General features: G+C 45.8%; 5 non-coding genes across 5 annotated transcripts; all 5 read left to right on the forward strand.

Moving 5' to 3' along the window:
* Nucleotides 1–1260: 1260 nt before the first annotated feature.
* Trnak-cuu (transfer RNA lysine (anticodon CUU)) lies at nucleotides 1261–1333 on the forward strand. The gene has a single exon. It is a non-coding gene; the product is annotated as a tRNA-Lys (tRNA).
* Nucleotides 1334–2765: 1432 nt separating this feature from the next.
* Trnak-cuu (transfer RNA lysine (anticodon CUU)) lies at nucleotides 2766–2839 on the forward strand. The gene has a single exon. It is a non-coding gene; the product is annotated as a tRNA-Lys (tRNA).
* A 947-nt stretch (nucleotides 2840–3786) lies between these two features.
* Nucleotides 3787–3859, forward strand: Trnak-cuu (transfer RNA lysine (anticodon CUU)). Its single transcript has one exon. It is a non-coding gene; the product is annotated as a tRNA-Lys (tRNA).
* A 948-nt stretch (nucleotides 3860–4807) lies between these two features.
* Nucleotides 4808–4880, forward strand: Trnak-cuu (transfer RNA lysine (anticodon CUU)). Its single transcript has one exon. It is a non-coding gene; the product is annotated as a tRNA-Lys (tRNA).
* Nucleotides 4881–6348: 1468 nt separating this feature from the next.
* Nucleotides 6349–6421, forward strand: Trnak-cuu (transfer RNA lysine (anticodon CUU)). Its single transcript has one exon. It is a non-coding gene; the product is annotated as a tRNA-Lys (tRNA).
* The last annotated feature ends 672 nt before the right edge of the window (nucleotides 6422–7093 follow it).

Consider the following 7093-nt stretch of genomic DNA (forward strand, 5'->3'; position numbering starts at 1 on the left):
TTGTTGTTTGGAGAGCACATCGGTTACGTGTCAGATGTGTAGCCAAGCAGTAATGGGTCGCCATAGCTGCAAATATTAGCCGGTAATATGAAGTGTTGTCAGCTGAAGTCTGATGATGCAGACGACCGTAAGGACGAAGTACCCAAGAGTACCGCTAGGCCGCGCCTCTTTAGCTCAGTGGTAGAGCACTGCTCTAATAAACCAGGCATCGGACGTTCCATCCACACAGGAGAAAGATGAATTTTGGAAATCAGTTGCGCGTCGTGGCCGTATAGCAAACAGTACCTGTGATGACGAACAATTAGCGACAGGCGTTTTTTTTAAGAATTACTCTCAGATGTGATTAAGGCGAATGGCGCAGATAAAGCATTTGCCAAAGCGGTACAGCATAAAGTGGGACGAGGCAGTCTGAATTACATTTTATAGATGTATTTCTCACATATCTCAGAGCCTCTCGCGGTCGTCGTCGTCGTCGTCGCCGCCGCCGCCGCTTCTGCAGAACTAGGAAATGGCCATCGTAGCAAATGCGGCGAGGGACGCCCTACCTTCGATTCCGAATGCACAAAGTGTGTGGTCTTGTTTCTCAGTCTATATTTGGTCGGTCTCGTAAGAGGTTGAATGTAACGAATGGGTGGGAAAGAGCAAGGGGCAGCGGCTTTGTAAAACGAAAACACAAATCCTCAGGGGTGTGAGCGTTTCGAGATGAGTCGTATACATGATATAGTTGGTCGTCAGTGACCATGTGGCCTAATGGATAAGGCGTCGGACTTCGGAGCTGATGATTACAGGTTCGAATGTTGTCACGCTCGTTTTTTTCCAGTTCTGAAAAAGAAACATACCGTTTTAATGTAGCAATTGAGCAGTACGAAACCGTCTGAATGTTGCTGTTGACCATTTTTTGCTTGGAAATGCTCTTGAGCTTGAAACACACACAACAAGACCGGTGTTAACTAGCGAAATGGTCGGCAGAGTGCCGACACCACGAGTTTTGACTGGCACTTGCACATCTAAAACAACGTCGGAAAGTAACTCGTTCGGCTTTTGAGTCACATAAAGTATGTGTGTTAATTTTGACGCCACTAGCTCTGCATGCTGTCATGCAATTTCTTTACCTCTCAGAAATGATTATGACATAAAAGTGAAGTACGTGACGAGTGTGACGTTAGGAAAACATTAGGCAGCATGGAGAGATTCTGTATGGGACCACCCAACCCAAACGTGAACTGTGTGAAGTGCTATCAGGCAGGTATTCACCGAGGTAGCCGGCTAGCTCAGTCGGTAGAGCGTCAGACTCTTAATCCTAGGGTCGTGGGTTCGAGCCACACGCTGGGCGGAACGGAATTTTGTTCCGCTGCAGATGTAAATTACCGTTTTTCTGATTAAGGAGATGTAATGGAAATAGCAACTTTAAACTTTGCCTACGTCTCTGTCAGTCACAAGGAAACTGTATTTGAATGTGAAGGTGATTTTGTAGACATGTGTGGAAGACATGTTCTGAAATGCAAGTGTTGTTGTTTGGAGAGCACATCGGTTACGTGTCAGATGTGTAGCCAAGCAGTAATGGGTCGCCATAGCTGCAAATATTAGCCGGTAATATGAAGTGTTGTCAGCTGAAGTCTGATGATGCAGACGACCGTAAGGACGAAGTACCCAAGAGTACCGCTAGGCCGCGCCTCTTTAGCTCAGTGGTAGAGCACTGCTCTAATAAACCAAGCATCGGACGTTCCATCCACAAAGGAGAAAGATGAATTTTGGAAATCAGTTGCGCGTCGTGGCCGTATAGCAAACAGTGTCTGTGATGACGAACAATTAGCGACAGACGTTTTTTTTAAGAATTACTCTCAGATGTGATTAAGGCGAATGGCGCAGATAAAGCATTTGCCAAAGCGGTACACCATAAAGTGGGACGAGGCAGCCTGAATTACATTTTATAGATGTATTTCTCACATATCTCAGGGCCTCTCGCGGTCGTCGTCGTCGTCGTCGCCGCCGCCGCTTTTGCAGAACTAGCAAATGGCCATCGTAGCAAATGCGGCGAGGGACGCCCTGCCTTCGATTCCGAATGCACAAAGTGTGTGGTCTTGTTTCTCAGTCTATATTTGGTCGGTCTCGTAAGAGGTTGAATGTAACGAATGGGTGGGAAAGAGCAATTGGCAGCGGCTTTGTAAAACGAAAACACAAATCCTCAGGGGTGTGAGCGTTTCGAGATGAGTCGTATACATGATATAGTTGGTCGTCAGTGACCATGTGGCCTAATGGATAAGGCGTCGGACTTCGGATCTGATGATTACAGGTTCGAATGTTGTCACTCTCGTTTCTTTCCAGTTCTGAAAAAGAAACATACCATTTTAATGTAGCAATTGAGCGGTACGAAACCGTCTGAATGTTGCTGTTGACCATTTTTTGCTTGGAAATGCTCTTGAGCTTGAAACACACACAACAAGACCGGTGTTAACTAGCGAAATGGTCCTCAGAGTGCCGACACCGCGAGTTTTGACTGGCACTTGCACATCTAAAACAACGTCGGAAAGTAACGCGTTCGGCTTTTGAGTCACATAAAGTATGTGTGTTAATTTTGACGCCACTAGCTCTGCATGCTGTCATGCAATTTCTTTACCTCTCAGAAATGATTATGACATAAAATTGAAGTACGTGACGAGTGTGACGTTAGGAAAACATTAGGCAGCATGGAGAGATTGTGTATGGGACCACCCAACCCAAACGAGTACTGTGTGACGTGCTATCCGGCAGGTATTCACCGAGGTAGCCGGCTAGCTCAGTCGGTAGAGCGTCAGACTCTTAATCCTATGGTCGTGGGTTCGAGCCACACGCTTGGCGGAACGGAATTTTGTTCCATTGCAGATGTAAATTACCGTTTTTCTGATTAAGGAGATGTAATGGAAATAGCAACTTTAAACTTTGCCTACGTCTCTGTCAGTCACAAGGAAACTGTATTTGAATGTGAAGGTGATTTTGTAGACATGTGTGGAAGACATGTTCTGAAATGCAAGTGTTGTTGTTTGGAGAGCACATCGGTTACGTGTCAGATGTGTAGCCAAGCAGTAATGGGTCGCCATAGCTGCAAATATTAGCCGGTAATATGAAGTGTTGTCAGCTGAAGTCTGATGATGCAGACGACCGTAAGGACGAAGTACCCAAGAGTACCGCTAGGCCGCGCCTCTTTAGCTCAGTAGTAGAGCACTTCTCTAATAAACCAGGCATCGGACGTTCCATCCACACAGGAGAAAGATGAATTTTCCCCAAAAAAAAAAAAAAATGGATAAGGCGTCGGACTTCGGATCTGATGATTACAGGTTCGAATGTTGTCACGCTCGTTTTTTTCCAGTTCTGAAAAAGAAACATACCATTTTAATGTAGCAATTGAGCAGTACGAAAGCGTCTGAATGTTGCTGTTGACCATTTTTTGCTTGGAAATGCTCTTGAGCTTGAAACACACACAACAAGACCGGTGTTAACTAGCGAAATGGTCGGCAGAGTGCCGACACCGCGAGTTTTGACTGGCACTTGCACATCTAAAACAACGTCGGAAAGTAACTCGTTCGGCTTTTGAGTCACATAAAGTATGTGTGTTAATTTTGACGCCACTAGCTCTGCATGCTGTCATGCAATTTCTTTACCTCTCAGAAATGATTATGACATAAAAGTGAAGTACGTGACGAGTGTGACGTTAGGAAAACATTAGGCAGCATGGAGAGATTCTGTATGGGACCACCCAACCCAAACGAGAACTGTGTTACGTGCTATCCGGCAGGTATTCACCGAGGTAGCCGGCTAGCTCAGTCGGTAGAGCGTCAGACTCTTAATCCTATGGTCGTGGGTTCGAGCCACACGCTGGGCGGAACGGAATTTTGTTCCGCTGCAGATGTAAATTACCGTTTTTCTGATTAAGGAGATGTAATGGAAATAGCAACTTTAAACTTTGCCTACGTCTCTGTCAGTCACAAGGAAACTGTATTTGAATGTGAAGGTGATTTTGTAGACATGTGTGGAAGACATGTTCTGAAATGCAAGTGTTGTTGTTTGGAGAGCACATCGGTTACGTGTCAGATGTGTAGCCAAGCAGTAATGGGTCGCCATAGCTGCAAATATTACCCGGTAATATGAAGTGTTGTCAGCTGAAGTCTGATGATGCAGACGACCGTAAGGACGAAGTACCCAAGAGTACCGCTAGGCCGCGCCTCTTTAGCTCAGTGGTAGAGCACTTCTCTAATAAACCAGGCATCGGACGTTCCATCCACACAGGAGAAAGATGAATTTTCCCCAAAAAAAAAAAAAAATGGATAAGGCGTCGGACTTCGGATCTGATGATTACAGGTTCGAATGTTGTCACGCTCGTTTTTTTCCAGTTCTGAAAAAGAAACATACCGTTTTAATGTAGCAATTGAGCAGTACGAAAGCGTCTGAATGTTGCTGTTGACCATTTTTTGCTTGGAAATGGTCTTGAGCTTGAAACACACACAACAAGACCGGTGTTAACTAGCGAAATGGTCGGCAGAGTGCCGACACCGCGAGTTTTGACTGGCACTTGCACATCTAAAACAACGTCGGAAAGTAACTCGTTCGGCTTTTGAGTCACATAAAGTATGTGTGTTAATTTTGACGCCACTAGCTCTGCATGCTGTCATGCAATTTCTTTACCTCTCAGAAATGATTATGACATAAAAGTGAAGTACGGGACGAGTGTGACGTTAGGAAAACATTAGGCAGCATGGAGAGATTCTGTATGGGACCACCCAACCCAAACGAGAACTGTGTGACGTGCTATCCGGCAGGTATTCACCGAGGTAGCCGGCTAGCTCAGTCGGTAGAGCGTCAGACTCTTAATCCTAGGGTCGTGGGTTCGAGCCACACGCTGGGCGGAACGGAATTTTGTTCCGCTGCAGATGTAAATTACCGTTTTTCTGATTAAGGAGATGTAATGGAAATAGCAACTTTAAACTTTGCCTACGTCTCTGTCAGTCACAAGGAAACTGTATTTGAATGTGAAGGTGATTTTGTAGACATGTGTGGAAGACATGTTCTGAAATGCAAGTGTTGTTGTTTGGAGAGCACATCGGTTACGTGTCAGATGTGTAGCCAAGCAGTAATGGGTCGCCATAGCTGCAAATATTAGCCGGTAATATGAAGTGTTGTCAGCTGAAGTCTGATGATGCAGACGACCGTAAGGACGAAGTACCCAAGAGTACCGCTAGGCCGCGCCTCTTTAGCTCAGTGGTGGAGCACTGCTCTAATAAACCAGGCATCGGACGTTCCATCCACACAGGAGAAAGATGAATTTTGGAAATCAGTTGCGCGTCGTGGCCGTATAGCAAACAGTATCTGTGATGACGAACAATTAGCGACAGACGTTTTTTTTAAGAATTACTCTCAGATGTGATTAAGGCGAATGGCGCAGATAAAGCATTTGCCAAAGCGGTACACCATAAAGTGGGACGAGGCAGCCTGAATTACATTTTATAGATGTATTTCTCACATATCTCAGAGCCTCTCGCGGTCGTCGTCGTCGTCGTCGTCGTCGTCGTCGTCGTCGTCGTCGTCGTCGTCGTCGCCGCCGCCGCTTTTGCAGAACTAGCAAATGGCCATCGTAGCAAATGCGGCGAGGGACGCCCTGCCTTCGATTCCGAATGCACAAAGTGTGTGGTCTTGTTTCTCAGTCTATATTTGGTCGGTCTCGTAAGAGGTTGAATGTAACGAATGGGTGGGAAAGAGCAAGGGGCAGCGGCTTTGTAAAACGAAAACACAAATCCTCAGGGGTGTGAGCGTTTCGAGATGAGTCGTATACATGATATAGTTGGTCGTCAGTGACCATGTGGCCTAATGGATAAGGCGTCGGACTTCGGATCTGATGATTACAGGTTCGAATGTTGTCACGCTCGTTTTTTTCCAGTTCTGAAAAAGAAACATACCGTTTTAATGTAGCAATTGAGCAGTACGAAACCGTCTGAATGTTGCTGTTGACCATTTTTTGCTTGGAAATGCTCTTGAGCTTGAAACACACACAACAAGACCGGTGTTAACTAGCGAAATGGTCGGCAGAGTGCCGACACCGCGAGTTTTGGCTGGCACTTGCACATCTAAAACAACGTCGGAATGTAACTCGTTCGGCTTTTGAGTCACATAAAGTATGTGTGTTAATTTTGACGCCACTAGCTCTGCATGCTGTCATGCAATATCTTTACCTCTCAGAAATGATTATGACATAAAAGTGAAGTACGTGATGAGTGTGACGTTAGGAAAACATTAGGCAGCATGGAGAGATTCTGTATGGGACCACCCAACCCAAACGAGAACTGTGTGACGTGCTATCCGGCAGGTATTCACCGAGGTAGCCGGCTAGCTCAGTCGGTAGAGCGTCAGACTCTTAATCCTATGGTCGTGGGTTCGAGCCACACGCTGGGCGGAACGGAATTTTGTTCCGCTGCAGATGTAAATTACCGTTTTTCTGATTAAGGAGATGTAATGGAAATAGCAACTTTAAACTTTGCCTACGTCTCTGTCAGTCACAAGGAACTGTATTTGAATGTGAAGGTGATTTTGTAGACATGTGTGGAAGACATGTTCTGAAATGCAAGTGTTGTTGTTTGGAGAGCACATCGGTTACGTGTCAGATGTGTAGCCAAGCAGTAATGGGTCGCCATAGCTGCAAATATTAGCCGGTAATATGAAGTGTTGTCAGCTGAAGTCTGATGATGCAGACGACCGTAAGGACGAAGTACCCAAGAGTACCGCTAGGCCGCGCCTCTTTAGCTCAGTGGCAGTCTGCCTGCGGCAGCGGTGGTGAGCGGACCTCCAGGGCCAGCGCGCTGCGGCAGGAAGTGTTTACGTCAGGCGGTGAGTCGCGTGCTTACAGCGTCTGCTTATTAGTATTCGTTCCGTTCTGTAGGATCTGATGTGGAATTATGAATCCGACTAACAGGAAAGATACCTTGAAGTTTACCTTTGATAGGAACTTTTCGAAACCAAATTCGTTTGAAGTTGAAGCATGGTTAGAGGAAACAGCTAAGATTACTTTTGATGACATTGTAGGGATAAATTTCTCTATCGTGACTATTGTTGTTTATGTGAAATTAAC

The sequence above is a fragment of the Schistocerca gregaria genome, chromosome 7, assembly GCF_023897955.1.
Source record: "Schistocerca gregaria isolate iqSchGreg1 chromosome 7, iqSchGreg1.2, whole genome shotgun sequence".
NCBI classification, from domain to species: Eukaryota; Metazoa; Arthropoda; class Insecta; order Orthoptera; family Acrididae; genus Schistocerca; species Schistocerca gregaria.